This window comes from Neodiprion virginianus, chromosome 7 (assembly GCF_021901495.1).
Source record: "Neodiprion virginianus isolate iyNeoVirg1 chromosome 7, iyNeoVirg1.1, whole genome shotgun sequence".
Lineage (NCBI taxonomy): Eukaryota > Metazoa > Arthropoda > Insecta > Hymenoptera > Diprionidae > Neodiprion > Neodiprion virginianus.
In genome coordinates this window covers 2,079,787-2,098,214 of record NC_060883.1, presented here as the reverse complement: position 1 = coordinate 2,098,214, position 18,428 = coordinate 2,079,787, and the positions used below count along the sequence as shown (strand labels likewise).

The 18,428-nt window shown below is 39.8% G+C and overlaps 1 long non-coding RNA gene across 1 annotated transcript in view; it reads left to right on the top strand.

Annotated features, from left to right (window-relative positions):
- Window positions 1-6,664, top strand: part of LOC124308811 (uncharacterized) — a 35,019-nt gene extending 28,355 nt beyond the window's left edge. The window contains exons 3-4 of the long non-coding RNA XR_006909101.1: window positions 129-250; window positions 6,564-6,664. This is a non-coding gene — a long non-coding RNA (uncharacterized LOC124308811). The remainder of the gene's footprint in view (window positions 1-128; window positions 251-6,563) is intronic.
- Window positions 6,665-18,428: the final 11,764 nt, after the last annotated feature.

The following is an 18,428-nucleotide window of genomic DNA, read 5'->3' as shown; positions in this document are numbered from 1 at the left end:
TTTTCTTCGCCCCTTAATTCTACATACGCCATAGGATATTACCACACGCGACGGATTCGTACGATTCTTAAATCTGTTTAATTTGTTATATCGTACGAGATTTTCATTCGCGTTATGTTTATTTTCAGATTTCAGAAACAATGGACGAATCGGATCACATGGCCTACGATCTATGGCGTATTTCATTGTTTACGTACACCTCTTGCTTACACTTGGCGCTTAGGCGGATGCATCGAAACTCTCATATAATGTGAGTATAGTGTATCCATGTTTCGTTGCTTTATCGCGACCGTTGATTATCATTATTATTATCATTATCATAATGTCATTAAGCGCGATATATTTCGATTAGATAACGTGTTATACTGCACTGAGCGTGGAAAAAAAGATGAATAAAAATCTTGAGAGTACAGTTCCCACTCGGTGTTATGACATTAAAAGGTGAAAACAGATCGTCGATTGACGCGGTCTGCGGGTAACACGATAATAATAATAATAACAACAACAACGATAGTCATAATAATTTTAACGACAGTGAGGATGATAATTGTGAAGCAACAAAGGCTCGATATCGGGTTTAATATAGATAAATCGAACGCGGGGGGTATAAATACTCGATTAAATCTTTGGGCGATTCTTGCGCGTATATTATATATATAAAATAATGATTACAATTAAAACAATCGGGTTTTATTATGCTGGTTTGAATCAGGCTCGATAATCGTTTGTGACACAAATACGTCAATACGTCAATCTTTGTATACAATCTTAACGCAAAGATACGTATTGTATAATGTAACTCCGAATCAATCGCCGATAAGTTGGCGTTCAATTATTATACGGTTTGATTCGTACCTTGCTTTCTTTTATATCGTATTTCCGATAGATATTATTTATACGGCTTTATTGTTCCTTGGATTTTTGCGTTCGTCTAGAGAATGTAGAAAAATGATCGCAGAGCACAAAAGAGGAAATTATTGAAAATTACATTATAGGTGTATAGGCGAAAGTATCTAGAAATGGATGTCGAATTTCGGAATAAGTAGAAAGATGAAACTTTTGGAAAAAACAAAATCGCATTTCATACATTCGTCTGGTCACGAATTCTTAATATTCTTCTTCTGGTGTTAGAATTATGGTATTGTAATTTTTTTTTTTTTTTTGTACATTTTAACATTAGCTCAAAATTAACTTATTGCAGTGCTCAGATTTTAATACAAAAATACACTGAGAGGATTGATATAAATACCGTCACCTGACCCCCAGTATTTGGAAATGGTCGGTATAAGTTAATGCATTACTTCTTTATTTGTATAGTTTTTGCTTAGTTTCATGACTATAATTATAAAACTAAACTGTAACCGATAGGAAAAAAGATGCATTATTGCATCGTTCTTTTTTTCTAAACCGCATGAAAATCACTTCGAAGCGGGACGAGCGAAATAAATGAAAGAGTAGAACCAAAAAAATAAGTGCAGAATTTTTCGAAAAGAACGTGCCATTAAATTACATTACACAGGTTTGCAAAAAAATTTGTTCTTTCAGCTGTATGAGACGGTTTTGTTAAACAGTAAGTTTTCAAGTATCCTAAATCCAAAGTTGACTTCCATTTCCCTCCATCACGTACAGTGTTTCAGAAAAATCCAAGGTGCTTGCATGAAAAAAAGCATAACAATAGTTACAAAAGCCACCATTTTATTACAATGAATCAAACAATATTTCTTATAAAATTAAACAAACAATTTCTTTATGAAATGTAGCCTAAGATTTCGTGTTCATTCTTTTCGCCTATGAAACATTTTCTTCGTCTCTTTCAACGCTTTCCATTTTCTGTTTCCCTGTTTACATTCATTCTCGAGTCTCGCTCCGATACACGTATTAAATAAAAGTAAGAAATCGATTTTGCGTAGGATTTTTAGAATCCAAAAATAGGATACCACGTTTCCAATTAAACGGTAGTTTTACTCTAAACGAAACTGCAAACACGAGTCTCAAGAAAAAACCTGACGCGACGGAACCTTTCAAGTATTCTTCTCTCTTTCGGCGAGTGAAAATCCATAAGAAACATTATAAAAAAAGAACCTGTGCAATTTTTTGCTCGCAGACTTGCGTTAACGAAAATATTATTCACCGTCGTCTTAGAATACTTTCATGCCGGACTGTACGTTCCGGGTGGACTTAGATTTAGGGGCTGTTCGTTGCAGGGGGTAGTTTCGGGGGTTGTGGCCCGGCGGGTTCAAAGAGGAAGGGGTTGAGGGGGAGGTTAGGTTCGCATTTACATAGCGGAGCTGCCTGCCAGGCGGTCAGGGAGAACTAGATGACTAGGCGGGGGGTGTTAAGAGCGAGGCTAGTGGCGGAGACCGGGGTTGAAACGGGGTGGCTATTCGGGCAACATGGCCGACTGACTGCCCCGCGCGACGACGACTTCCGCCAACACCGCGATCATTATACACCGAACCATTTCTAGTACGGAGAGTCGATATAACGTCCCACGTTAAAATTTGACGAAAGATTTCGTCGGGCCGAGTTTACGTTGGATCGTTATGTCGATAATCGTACGTGCGTCGGAGTTGCCTTTTTTTTTTATCGTGGAAATCTCGAGAAGTACACATTGACGTTCATTTACATTCGCTTGCGCGTAATTGGCGATATTTGTTTGTTTGGAAAATTTTTTCCTCGATTGATCGACTTGGAATCGTGAGAAATTGATTTTCTTGGGATAGAATCAGCCAACTTTGAGTAACGCTTGCTTTTTCAGTGTTTGAATAACAGTTGAATAAATTCTGCCCCTGACAATTGATCGTCCGATCTTGAAGAAAAAAAATTAAAAAAAAAAACGTCCATCTACTTCAGCATAGATTAAATGATTTTTAAGGAATCGCCATTTCCTCGTTTTACAATTTTGTTTCTCGAGTATTGATGATAACGTCATATTTCAGTCGAAGGAAGTATTAATTTTTATCATTCGAAACTGGATTTTTCTATTTTTCGTGATAATTTCAGTTATGGTAAAGTGTACTTTAGAATATGATTAAAAAGAGGCAATAGAACGAGGAAGAAGAAGAAGGAGAAGAACAAGAAATAAAACGATTATAGCGTACAAAAGAGAGCGATTTTTTTCCGAATCGCACATATCTTCTACAGCTTCGCATTTCCGTCAGAAGGAAAAAGATAACGATAACCGCATTCGTAAGATATGAAAATATTTTCACACCTCAGGAACCGTGAGATATCGAATCCAAAAATTGTTTGATAAACTGCAGTTTATCTTCGAAGAAATAGAATGAAAATAAAGAAAAATCGAAAATTTCTCACGTATTGTAATTAAACTCATGAGAATTCTTACAGTTTACTTAAAAACGACGAACCGAACAACCAAACAGCCAATTTCGTAACGATAATTCGTCAGGAACGATCAAACCGTGAAAGTTAGGCATTATTCGTGCGCGTATATAGCGACTCGAGGCTTAGTCCTAATTTAAGGGTGGAAATGAAAACCACCCCCTGGTAGCTCGTGCTAATTTAAGGCCGACACTCGCCGCTCATTTGTTTTAACCGCTCTCGCTGCTTTAGTCCACCGGGATGTTGAAGAGGGTTGATGATAACTCCGCGTCGTTGCAGAATTCAGCCTCGACGCTACTGCACCGAATGAAATGATCAACCGCAACCGAAAACTATGTTTGACTCACCTCTCAACATCGCGAATATCCCGAACTTCAATTATTAACTTGGATTCTCCATTTTACAGCATCTTCATTTTTTTTTCTACCTAATTAAATTGTAATCTCGTTTTCATCGCCCAACTTCTCGATGTTATATTACATTTTTTTCAAAACCATCTTCTCCCGTTTTCGCACCAAATAACAGATCATTTTTTCAGGCAAGAAATAAGCTGTAGAAAATTTCGAGTCACTTTGGTGTTAAATTTGAATCAATCTCTCGCATAATCGGATAATCCTTTTTCGTTATTTTGTTTTAATTAGTCAATTCCACTCAAGATTCTTAAAAACTTACATAAACCGGTGTTGAGTTCGTGCAAATTTAACTTAGGTACTCCGCTTTTTACGAATCTGGAACGAAACTCGAACGAGCTGCTCAAAAATTTGATGAAGCGTCTGCAGAGAAAATTCGTGCAAATTTATTTATTCAAATTTTGTACGTATCGCGTTTTCAAGGGCACACAAAATACCGGAAAAATTTACCGAGTTTTCGAATCGACGGTCAGTAAGGAACTGCTGTAAATGTTTCTGTAAATTTTATACACGCATTCGGCCCCCCGGCGAAGCCGAAAAAGTTGCAGGACAGGATTCGATATGAATATCAAAGGTTAGCTTCGTTTTTACGTTTCATTCCTGTTCTCCTTTTTGTCTTCTCCCATCTTCTCGCGTCCGTTTTTATTATTTTCCCGTTCCTCCGCACTCGGGGATCACAATGAGACCCGTTGCAACGGCTGGGGGTCCAGGATTCCTCTTCTTATTTTCCGGTCCAGGTGGGGTCCGCACCGGTTGATCTGGTCCTGCTCTCCTATCCTCGTCTCAGCATCCGTTGCATCTCCAGCTGATACCGAAACCGAAAAAACCAGTCTGCTGCTCCCCTAAGCCGCTGGACCCCCCCGTGAATTACCGGACTTGTAAATCCTGATCGTAGAAAATTATTCCTTTTGACAGAAAGGAAAATTTTTCCTCTTTCGAGTATTTATCGGAACTCCGAGTTGAGGTTCGATTAATTGCTGTGAAAAATAATGATGACGAATTTTTAAACAAGGATTGTCCGAAATACTGCAACGTTAATTCCTGTGAAAAAATATTTTTATACCTTTTGGTGCAACGCATTGCAGAAAGAGATCTGCAGTTAGTGTCAAAATTACGTAAATGTTTCGGAAATATCGATTTTCCCTTAATTTTTATATTCATAGTATAGGCCGGAAAAACGTGTCTAACAAATTGAAAGAATTGAAGATCGTTTTTTTTCAAATTTCTTATTCACCCTGTGTTTATAAATTTTCTATAAATCACTCAAAGGAAATTTTTAACAACGTTGAATATATTTTCAACCAAAGCATAAATTCGCAATGATTTCTTTATTGCTGAATGTCTTGCCGAACAAACTGGAAAGCTGCAAATAATTCGTAGATAATTGAATAACAAAAAGACAAGTAACCGTCAAATTTTTGAAAAAAAAATAACGACGGTCAATTTCACTATTCTCAAATCACCAACTTTTGTTTTCTGCAAATCCGCGCGTTCAAAGTTTGCCTGTTTTTTTTTTTTACCATGGACACATCGTTTGACATAAATCAAGCCTGATTAATTTCATTCTTTCGACCGAGCTTTTCCACCATAATATTCGAAATTCTTTTGCAAATTTTCTCCCCGATCGGATCAAGTAAGGAGTTTGTAAAATTTTTCCTCGGCATATTATATACGTGACGCGTTTATTTCTCGTCAATCGTCCCGCGCGGTTTTCTGTAAGTTCAGAAAGGATGGAAAAAAGTACGATATACAGGCACTCACATACGGTCGTGTGCAGAAGCTCCGCACACATACGTGCATAATTCGCTCACACGCGCACGTCGAAGGAAACTTTATCAGCTCGCGACGCTGTGCGGGATGCACGGTCGGAAGGGTTGGCGGCACGGAAGGGGCGAAAGGGTTGAGGCCACCATTTATTTTCCACCCCTGCCTCGCCACCCACACCACCCCTAGACCCGGCGGACCGCCATGCGGGCATCATTAACGCCGGCCTTAACCACCCCCTGCATCCCCCTGCAACCCCATGCAGCCTCTATCTTATGGCGCTGCCTTCGTTTGCCCGTGGAAAATAGCGGGGGATGGTTCGGCCCTTAGTTCTTGTGTTCTCGGATATTCCCTTGGAAGAGGGAAAGAGAATATTTATAATTAGAGAAGGCGGATAAAGGGATGGAGGCGTTAAGGGATTGAGGGAGGGTCTGACGGGGTGGAGAAAATTAAAAGAAACGAGTTGAGGAATTATACATCTTCTTTACCTTCTTGTTGTAAACTGTAACATTTTTTTTTTATACCCAAAAACGGAAAAGCGTCGAGCAAAGTTGTGACGAATGAAACGTTACGATAAAAGAAGAAGGAGACAAAAATTTTTGAGGAGATAATAGACGTTATGAAAATACAAAGATACAGGTGATCAAACTTGTTCAATTTTCCCATTTTATCAATTACGTCATCGCATTTGTCTCTGCGGTGACATATTTCGCCGCAATGTCAAACAGAACAAGATAGAGAAAACGAAAATGAAGAGAAAAAAAATTCACCATTGGTTAATCTGATAATAGTTAATATAAATATGAAAAACCAATTACCAGAAAATATCGAGAATAAGAAAAAGAAATTAACGGTTCAATTAAATACTTGAATAAATTTTTACAAGTAATTCTTGCTTCTCAATTTTCTTCATCTTCTTCATATAAATTCATTTACTCTCTTTATCTTCTCTTCTGCGTTCTTTAATCGAACAAGTATTAGATACGCGTAAGATACGGTAAATAAATGAAAAAAAAACAACTGTATTTATTTTTTCTATTTTTACAGCGTTCGTTGGCTCGATGATTTTTACGAGTCAAGATTGAAACATCGACACGTCACCACAACGCACTTCGCAGACTTGGGGAAAACAAAAAATGTGAGTCTTTGTACACCTTATCATTTATTTATTTTTCTCGATACATCGATAAAGATAACGATAAGCCTCCCGGGATTCAATTATTCGCGTCTATTGATGCATCGCGTGTTCTTTTAAATACGCCTACAGATAAATGCATGGGTATACGATCACAGAAAATCCTTTTTTCCCGTTCGATCCACCCACCCGAAATTGTGTACATTATGTACAGAGAGACAGAGAGAAAGAGCGAGAGGGAGAGAGAGAGAGAGAGAGACGCAAGCGTTTAACAGGAATATATACGGTCAGGTCTGCCGTTAGGGAAGTGCAACAGGTGTGCTTAATATATACGTATATGTATACATACACGATGTATATATATGTATATATATATATATATATATATATATACGCATATAAAAGTCGAGAAAAAGAAATCGGAATTGAACAAATTTCCTCTCTTTCTTATACGCCGCTTTATTCCTTTCTTCGGCAGTATTTCGATAGCTCGTCTTCTTCTCTCTACGAGAATATTTGCGAAAAGCTGCAGATTAAACATGAATTTAGAAAAAGAAATGTCACTGTGACTTTGGGATTCTAAGATTTGAATATTACAATACACTGTGCAAAGTTCGTAAAATTTCTTCTTTACCTCTTACGTAAAAAATGATGTCCATGATTCAACTGAAATGTGAAAGCAAACCTGAGTCTGCAGTAAATTTTATTTTATTATTTTATTATTTATTTTTATTTCGTGACATACCTGTCATGTGTCAAGTTAACTGGACGAAAGAAAAAAAAAATAATATTGTCAGAAGAGAAGTTTGTATCAAAAGCAACGATGTGGATAAACTTTTATAGCAATAACGGCAAGCTAAAAAATCAGAGACCTTTGAGAATTAATCAATGAAACTTGTCAAGAATGCTGCTTTCTTTTTTTTTTCCTGTAATTTCAACTTGCGAGCCTGAAATCTGTAACAGTGCAGTAATTATAATTTATTTGACGCGTATAACAGTTCTGCATTAAACGGGAACGATGCAGTTCTTCTGTAACGCAGAAGCTTGGAAATTCAGGGCTGCGATGTGAATACGCGTGCATGCGTTTATGTACGAATGTCTGTGTGTGTATTAATAATCGCAGGTTATTAATTCTGCAATTAAAGTTCACCATGCGCATGGCGACAGCAGCAGCAGTCGCACAGGTTAATGTAACATAATAAGGCGCAGTGCACTTCATACGCGATATGGAACAAGCGATTATAAATGACAACGTAAAAGGAGGCAATTTCAATTGCCCGAAGAAATAAAAAATCACTACCGTCAGCCGTTCAATTAATCTCTCTTCGTCTCTTGTCTGATAAAAGAAACAAATTCACCGGATTGTTAAAAGCGATTTCGAACATAAAGAAGGACAGTCTGAGGTTAGTGAAATAAAATAAAATAAAATGTATTAATGAAAACAAGGCGTGATCTAAATCTAAAAAAAAAAAAAAATCACACACTTAGAAAATGATTGTAAATCTGATTGACGAATGAATTTGAATACGTGGTTGTTACGCAGGCTGGTACTTTTTTTTTTCTTCCCATTAAAAATAAATTCGACTCTATGCGGAGTCTTTGAAAGAACTGTAAAACGACCATCGTCCAAGGATAAAAGAAAACAAGTGTTTCAAAAACTTCAACTCTCTCAAATTCATGTAAAATGCGGTTCGGGTGATTCAAAATCAAAGTACCTTAAATCAATGACATTTTACAGAAAGCGTAGAGTCACCGTGTACGGCATTATCTAAACTTTCATCTAACCCGGCCGGTTTTCATCTAATGCCTCCATCCCCCCCCTTCACCCTCCTTTCAACCTTCCTCCCCTATTTTCTATCCCCGAGTGAGGAAGGGTTAGAAAGGAGATCGCGTACGTGTTTGCGTGAATGCGTGCGTGTGTCTACGGGGTGGAGCTAAGCACGGGGGTGAAACCAAAGGTGGGGGAGGGGGAAGGGGAATGAAAGCTGCGGTTCGTCTACGTCACACACAAGTGCAACTCGCCTAGGCGGTAAGGATTCCCATGGATTTACAACCCTTTCTCTGCGCTAGACGAAAATCAAAGTTCTTCGATATTTTAGCGATTTATAACTTTGATTTCGAAAAACGATTATCTGAGAAAAAAATCGGGGGACGAAATTGAGAATGTTCGAGATGATGGGAATGACGGTGGCAATGTGGTTAAAAATGTTGCAATTTTCTACATGCTTGCGAAATTGTTCGATAACATATTGTTTATTTGCCCAATTAAAATTGATTGACGATTCTTACTCTTTCATGGTTAGGTACGGAATTTGCTCGGTGTGACATTAGCGACGAGTTATCCTTGAAAACATTCCTAATATCATTTTATATTAGTCTATTCAAGTGCTTATTCATACATCGTTTCATACGGCGTTGAATAAAGTCGGCAACTGATTCTGACTCGAGTTTGAAGATCTTGGTTAGAAAAAAAAAAACTGAATCAGAACGTGAAAGTAATTCAAAACTAACGTACGAATGACTTTGAAAGGCACAGTGTAGAGAACTGGAAACCTTTTTACCACCCCCTCACGGGATGCTCTTCTCTCTCTATTCGCACCCTCCACCCCCCTTAATAAACTCACATTCTTAAGCACGACGACTTAATTTACATTTTAACTGCTTTGTATAAAAACTCCGTCGTCGAGTCATCGTTCCACCATTCGCATAAAATTTCAAATCTTTCAACCACCTTCGTATCTTGTTCTTTAACCGAAATTTTATTACTTATACAATTTCAATTAGTATTGTAATTCAATGAAACCATTCATTACGTGAAAAATCCTGATCGAGACTAAAGCCCTGAATATTTTCAGAATTTAGTTATAAAAAAATTGTGCCATTTCAACTTGCGTGGTTGAAGTGAAAATAAGAAACACAATCTTTCAGCCTTGCAATTGCAAATTCAAAGATTACAACAGAACAACGATAAAACCGACAACTGTAAAAATATTTTCAAACTGTGAAAAATCGCGGACCTATAAGCGTGGAAAGAAGAACCAAAAGGGGGGGGGGGGATGGTGGGGATGAAAGGGGTCGAGATTCGCACCTCCGGATAAATAAATGTTGAATAATCTGGAAGGGGTGGGTTCAGGGGGTTGATGGGACGGCCCGCGCCGCGCCGATGATAATCTTGTATAAAAACCGAATTCGGGGGGTTGAGGGCGCTATTTATTCGGGTTTAATCACCGCGTGCGCAGGCAGGCGGGCGGGCATCAGCGCGGCGCGAAGAGTGTTAAAACGGCAAAGCGGCGGAGGCCTGGATCGGGGGCGGCGGGGGTGGACGAACCCGAAAAAGACGTCGGCCTGGTTCAATACCGGGAATCGGGAGCGGCGCAAGCGCCTTCATTTTGTTTTTCCACCGGCGCGTTTTCCTTTTTCCAACATGGCCGCTGTCTCTGAGCCTAGTCTCCCACGTCGGTAACGTCGCAGCGTTTCGATCGCGCGCCCTCCCTTACCAGCCAAGTCTGCGCCGTCCCGAGGACCACCCCGTACTCTCAGAATTTTAACCCCTTGGGGGAGGGAAAACTTACCGAGCCGCCGTCGAGTCGACTGCCCCGCCATCTTCAGGACTCGACGCTTCTACCCCTGCCACGCAAGTCCTTTGGCGCTGCTTTACCGTTGCTCTGTCTTCTCACGGCTCCCCTATTTTATGCTTTTTTCTTTTCCATTCGTGAAATTTATACTGAGCTCAATTTTGAATTTATGAAATTAAACAAGATCTAAAATTTATCACGATGGACGTTTTTTTTTTTTCACTTATCCGATCGACGATCATTGGAAAACTGTCAAAAATCTCTATCGACTTCTACAAAAATCATATCATTTTAAATTCTTTTGCTTTAGATTCGATCTTGATTAAATTAAAAAAAGCAACACCTCGTGTTAATTATTTTTTTCCCAACAAGGCGCTGCTTGAACTTGCTTAAAAATGATCGGTGAAAAATAAACTCGAGCAAATCAAATGATATGAAAGAAGAAAAAATTTAAGTAAACTTCTAAAAGCAGACGTATTTAACGTTGATAGAACTGATATGAAATTTCTGTTAGCGAACAGGAATGAAAAGCGAAGAGGTTTGATAACAAAAATTATTGTCAAGTAGACGGACAAATTGTATATAATATAAACATAAGTATATATACATACATATATAATGTATATAACGTATAAATTTGTAGAGATCGAAAACTACAACCGATATAAATTCTTGTAAATATAATAACGTAATAAATTTCATCCCCCATTCAACTTCCTTTTTCCGTATCAAAACAGCCTTCGAAAAATTTTCCTTATTATGCAGTACAACCGCATGATGCAGGTCCATTTTCTAATCGCGAGCATTGCATCCGTGACCTGAAACATAAGATGAGATATACTTTTTAGTTCGCGTATCTTTCGTTCTGTGTCAAGAATAATACGAATACGATTTTTCCTCTCTTAATTAGTAAGTATTATTGTGCGATTCAACTCGTAACGATATAATTATACAAAAACAACAAAGAAAACAACAAGACAAAAAACTTTCGAACGACAATTTCATTTCCCAAATTTCCTGTAATAAAATGAATGAAGAAAATAGAAATGAAGGGGGAAAAAGAAAAAAAAAAAATTAAAAAACGCAGTGAAGTAAAATAAAATAAACTCTGCAGAGGGTATAATATCGTTGCGGGGGGAGGGAGGGGGAGGATTGCTGCTGCGAGCATTTCGAGAAAGAGGAGGATGAACCCGATTTAAACGACACCGTGGCGCCGCCCCCGAGCCGGGGGTGGCTCTATACGGCTATTCATACGCGAGGCAATTTTCTCCTTTGCGTCTCCTGCTCATGTAACCTGCGCACATATATACATATATATATATACACATGTACATAATCAACATGAGGCGAAACCAAGTGTGCGCGGAATAGATGCTGCAGCATCCCCTGCAACTTAGGCTGGTACGAGGGAAACTTTGTGCAGCTCTAAGGGTGAAAGGAGGATGAAAGGAGCCGGAGGGAAGGGGTTGAAATTGTGCAATTTTATTTTACAAACGCCATCGTGGGTCTCGTTTTTTTCCATTGCCTTTTACATTTCGTTTTGCTTTTTCATTGAAGCAATGTTTTAAAATTAAGGCTGTTAAACCTAATCTCCAGCAGGGAAAAGAGGCGCGCGGGGTTTCGGGGTATAAAAATGTGGCGTTCGTTCGTTCGCTCGCCCCCCCCAGCTAGCAGCCAGAGCAGGTTAAATCGCCCTACGAAATGTTCTTAATATCTGTCCGGCTTGGATTATATACGCAAGTACTATTGCATGTATTATACACACCTGTATATATAAATATACACGAGGCGGAGGGCTTGTGTGGGTCTAATTATATCGTACACACGTTTTTTGCCTGTCCTCTGCCAGTGAAAGTGAGATTTTGTTCATTTTGTGCATTCTGTACTTTTCTCTCTCTCTCTCTTTCTCTCTCTCTATTCCTTCGCAAATTCCTCTGCCCTTAACTGTAAGATTTCTACAAATTTTACTCGTCAATTTCAATTTAACCCGTGGATCAGTTATTTCGATGAATATAAATAAATATACTGGAAAAGCGTTTTGAATAAAGACGCTAGAAAATAACGTAAATAAATTTCACAGCTTAATTTATTAGTCACAATTTTCCGAGCCATTGGCTTCTATTTTTGCTACTGATCCTTTCGCATTTTTCTATAGCACTTTTGCTTTTCTGTTACAGGTTCGTTTTTGGTAAAACCTTTGCCGGGTGAATTCGCAACATCCAACTACGCGACGATGGTTCCGCAGTTTTCCACCTTGCAAGAGAGCTGGGCTGAAAAGGGTTTGGAAAACTCTCGCATGGCGCAACAAACCATCGAAACCATGAATACACGTGTAAAGGTAAGCCACACGCAGATACACGCATACTAATTCGAGCTGAAATATCGCCGTGCGAATTATCATACACAATCTGAAATTAAAGGACCGAAATTTCGGGCGTTGAGGGCGGCGGTAAAGGTGGGGGATGGGGGGGGGGGCGAGGAAGAGGGAATGGAAAATAATTTCGGGTAGCTTCGCGTTTCCCGCAGCCTCAAATTTTCGGGGGAAAATAGGAAGGGGCCATTGGTGCGAGCGATGGAGGCCGAAAAGTAGAGGAGAGAAGAGAAGAGAAGAGAAGAGAAGAGAAGAGAGAAAATGAGGAGAATTCGCCCGTTCCCGGTTGGCGAGAGCGAAAACCCCGTATAAATACATATATATATATATATATATATTCACCGGTTTACACAGACGCGGCTGTACGAACATTCGCGAAACGTGGCGGAATCTCTCTCCTTCTCTCCTTCTCTCTCTTTCTCGTTATCCCATTCTATCATTCTCTCCCTCCAGCTGGGTGGAGAGAAATTTTGCCGGTGGGGTATTTTCACCTTTTTACCTCTTTTTGGTTCTTTCCCTCCCCCACCACTTTTTTTCAACCTCTCTTTTATTCTTTTTTCCGCGAGAGAGGGGGTGGTTTTCCAGGCAAACCTGGGATTTTTCTTCACCGGCGTCTGCGCGGCCACGCCCTTACCAGCGATGGCGTCCTCGATTCTCAACGCAACGGGAAAATTATTATCATCCTCCGAGAACCGGCGCAGCATGCGGGAGGGGGGGCGGTTCCACCGGTCGTTGCGAAAATTTTTTTCCTCCCCTGTAACGTCACCTTTTTTTTTTATTTCATTTCAGTATCAATTTTTGTTGGTTTCTTTCCCCTGTCATTTTTCTTTTTTTTTTTCCATCGAGTGGGGGATGGGGGAGGGCGACTTTTTATCCTCTTCCACTCACTCTCTACATCTCCCTTAATTTTTCGAACGAGGAGAGCGGAGGGACGATCTCATCTCTTTTACTTCCCCTATTCACAGAGAAAGAATTTTTCTTATACCGTCAATTCGTTTCTTTTTTTCACCCTTCTCGCAAATTTTCCTTTGTACGATTACAAGCCCCTGCTAATCCACGGTGTAAGGGTGGAGATATCAGAGGGCAGAAATGCTGGGAATTATAAACGGGTATGATAATGTCGTTCAAATCAACTTCTTTGATGTTCTCTCATTTTTTCGTTCTCCTTGTGATGTTTGTTTTCTCCTGTTTAATATCGGAAGCCTTGTTTCCTCTTATTCTTCACTTACAATCAGTTTTACTCGCTTATGTCTTGACAGTTTTTCATAACTGCGATGAAAAACAATCTTGGAAGGTTAACAGAAATGCGTATTCTTATCGTATTTCGGTGATCCTTCGCGCTCAAACCGTTAATGAATAACCGGAAACGTAAACTAATCATCGAGAAAGAAAATAGTACATCGAGTGAAATTTTTGTCAGATACCTTTATCGTCTCTATCACTAGCAAGTCCTTTAATTTTCTTCAAGCTTTGTTTCATCTTTACAGATAAATGTAAAAGACCCCAAAAAAAATTATCCACTATCTAAGAAAGAAAAATTCTGCTTTGCAGTGAACATGGTGTGTTCTCTTTCACGTTTTTTTCTATTCACAGTTCTTTACCCTTGAATTCGTGGTTTCAAAATTCCTTCAATTTGTAAACGTATAATGCACGCTCGTTAAGTGAGGCTACTTGTTTTCTCTTAACCTTCTCCAGAATTCCATCTCTATTTCTATAATTGTCATTTCATTTTCTTGGGGGGTCAAACGTACAACGATCTTATCCATCGCGTCTCAAAATAAGTATGAGAGAAGATCACGAAACGAAACAAAAAATAAAATAAAATTCGTACACAATACGCCGGCGTTATCTACTATCGTAAGCAGTACCAAGAAGAAAATACTTGGGGGGGGGTTGAAAAGAGCAGAAGGGGAGAGGAGGGGTTGAAAACGGTAGTTGCGCGTGGAGGGATGAAGGCGGGGAAAAATGTTGGGAAAAAAGAAACCCCACCAGAAATAAAAGGAGAAAAATCGACAAAAGAAGAAAATAAAAAAACACACACACACACACAAACCCGGGTGAAATGGAGGTAGGGAAGTAAAAAAAATTGCGAGAGGGGAAAGAAGGAAACCGAAGCGACGCGAGTCAATCGTCTGTTGGCTCTTAATAGAAAAGTAGGGTCGATTTATGAGTTATAGGTAAACCAAACGAGCCCCACCTCCACCCCCACCCCCAAAACCCCAACCCCCGACTCCGATTCCGCGCGCATCCTGCACCGACCGAACGATACCCTCGAATCTTTTTCCCTTTCACTTATTCGCCTATATCGCTGCACACACGTTTTTCCGTGTAGATATACGGATGGTTGGCGGTTCGTTAGTGTTGCGAATCGCTCCGTACTGCATTAATACGCCGATATAACCCGCGTGTGCGTTACACGTAATAACGCGACCTTGAACCGAACCTTGATAAATTTTTTTTCAATTTCAATTCTTTCGCTTCTCGATTTTTATATTCACTGTCCTTGCTTTCCCATATTCTTCGTTATGCGATTAAAAGATTTATTGTTTTTGATTTTTTTTTTATATCTTTCGCACACCTTTCGTACAATAGCGATTGATTTCACTTTGCGGTTTTTTTTTTTTTTTTTAATTTCATCTTCTTCGCGATTCTTCACTCTGTGCTCTTTGAAAATTATCCAATTACTGAAACATCGGATCGAACGCGGTTTTATTATTATTCAAATCTAATGATAATTATGACACGTAAAATGGTCTCGAAAATTTGATTTTTTAATTTTTTTACTTTCGCAGCGTGTCGCAGGACAATTATACACAGCGTGTAAATTTCTCACCGAATATTCGCAAGATTCGCGAATGTTAGATGATGAAAAGCGCAAATACATTCAACCTCTCATCATACGCATAATGTTGTACGTGTAATACACGATTTAAATGCGAACAAATGTCGTCCGTCGTGGTTCAGGAAGGTAGAGGGTAGGCATTGTTGTATCAACACACCGTGACTTCAGAGGTATCCTATGTACACGGATGGGTTGTACATAAAATACATGCATCATAGCCATGTGAGAACCTATATACACACTGTCTGTACGTAAATTCACGCATATGTATTATATACTTGAACCTCGAACAATTCCGCGCGAATTCAGTTTCGTAGTAAAATACCTGTGTAGACATACGTATATTAATTTGCCTGTGTGTGTGTGTGTGTAACTTTGCTACCGTGTGCCGCGATGCTTTGTTGAAGGAGTTTGTGCAACAACGAGAGCCGAGTACATGCGTGTGTTTAACCAACTACACTATACGAGAGAGGATCGAGTTTTGGCCTCGCCCGATTTTCAACCTGAGTTTAAATTCGCTTCATCCCCCCGCCCCTCCACTTTTGCCACTTTGCGTTATTTTGCGGCTTCTAAATCCACCCAATTTTCGACAAACACATATGTTACACTGTCCGCTCGTCTACATCCTTGTTCGCCGAAACCAAATTACTCAAAACGTGTGAGAGGCAGGAACGTAAATACATGCGAATCGCCTGCTATCGCGTAAAATTAACAAATTAACCAATTTATTCGTACTATGAGTTTCGTTATTCCGTCACTTGGTTCAATTCGATTTTGTATTTTCAAAACTCCCAGAATCCCACCGCTGACATATGTGTGATATGATTCCGGTTACATCAATGAATCTTAGTGTTAGAAAAATGGAGCCAACGTTCTTTATCTGAATTTTCAAAACTGTCCTCGAGTCAATTTCGACCAATTGCGGATGACCAAAAATTCGTATGCTTAATCTTCTTCTGTAATAATAATGGAGTTCATTTATCGTTGAAATTCGAAGGTGTGAGAAAGAAAAAACAAACAAGCGACAAGAAATCGATAAAAGAAAGAGGGTGACGTAATTTGAACGCATCTAAAGTCACGGTGCACTTTGACGATGCTGTTGAACGATTGCGAAAAAAGACGTATCAATCCAGAGTTCAAGTTTGAAAAAACACAAAGTGCGCTAATTTGTTGCTATCTCGAGCGAAACGAACTGGTCATTTCCATGGAAGTGAAAACAGCAATTTATCATCATATATATTAAACTAGCATAATTTCCCGGGATTGCGTTCGCCGCGTTGCGTTGGGACAAAGTTCGATATGCGGAAAATCGTTGAACTGCCATTTGAGTCTTCGGGCACAGAAACAACACCGACCGCATAAGAAGGAGGAAAATCGAGATACAGAGGAAGCCGGGGAGGCGAAGTAAAGTATGAAAGCAGAGCTAGCCGGCTAGGCGGGTGCATCTGCAGGGGTTAGTTTTGAGGAAAGGTATGAAAGGGGGATGCGGGGCTGTTATGAAAATTGCGCGTTGCCATTATAATTGTAAAGCCAGCTTTCCTCGCTCGGTGCAGCTTCTCCGGGGGTGGTCGACGGCTGAGAGGGTTGTTACCAGGGGTGGTTCGCGAACGTATCCCGGTCTCGGCGGCGCTGAAGAGGGAGAGGTGGTGAGGTGAGGTGAGGAGAGGAGAGTAGAGTAGAGGAGAGGAGAGGAGAGGGCAGGGGGAGGAGGGCGGTCATTTATTTCTCCGCGCGGCATAATTTATCGCGAGGATTTTCGCGAGAGCACGCAGAGCAGCCGGCGTAAACGGCGAGCGGTGAGAGGAGAGAGGAGAGAGGAGAAAAGCGGAGGGAACGAGGGCCGCGGTTCGTCCGCCAACCTTTGCGCACGCACGCTAGCAACCCCGCGCCACCCCCGCCGCCCCCTGCCCGCCTCCCTGGGAATAGGGAATAGCCGCGCTGCGAGATCGAGCGAAAGCTAAAGGGATGAAAATGGGAGTAAGGATAAAGGAACTTGCATGCCAGACCTCCGCACCCGCGGAAATATCACTCTCCTGCGTTGAATTTAAGCGCGGGAAAGAGAGAGAGAGAGAAAAAAAAACACGCATACCTCAGTTAAACAACCAGTCGCAAATTTATTATCGTTCTATGAATTTTAGTGTTGTTCGACATGATTACGTTATTTCTTTTGCAATTTTTAATACGATTTCATTGGGTGTGGATCAAAATTCTTTAAGATGCGGAGCTTGTATAATGTCGTGATATCGGATCGAAGGTTGGCAGGTTTTAACGGCGCGAAAATTCGGGAGCTATGCACTCTGAAAAAAAAATTAAGGGTGGAACTTACCCCACACGGTTGAAGAGTAAATGTTTTTCGTACATTTTTTGATGAGGGAGCAACTGAATGGATATTTTCAAAAGTCGAAAGATGTTTTATTTGTAGTTTTAACGACATCTGATCATTTTTTCAAGTCATTTACACCATAATTGATTAAGTTACTAACTAAATTACACATCGGGTCTTATTCGCGTTGGTAATTTTGATCTGTAATCAACGAAACTAGAATTTTTCCATTCTTCAGATTATTTCTAAGAATGTATTAAAGCTGAAGTTTTTTTCATTCCCTGAATGAATTTTGCTGCTTAGCGAAACTTCAAATGTATTAATGATCTTTCGCATCTGTTTTCAGACCACATGTGACTGCATAGGAATCTCGGACACTCGATTAAGGGATAGTTCAATTCACTCCTTTGGCGAACCTCGATATCTACAACAGCTTGCAGCAGTGCTGAAGCAGCAGGAATGGACAATATGGTGACCTCATTGTGAAACGTGTTGAATTAAGTGTATGTGTTATAGGAATTTTAGGTGATATCTGAGAATACGGATATGCATTTAGAAGTGAAATAACGATACTGACTTAGTTTTTCGAAGTGTTTTAAGCAGAGTAACAACAGTTTTCTATGGTAATTTAGAGTAGCTGCCCGACGACTAACACAATATTGTTTT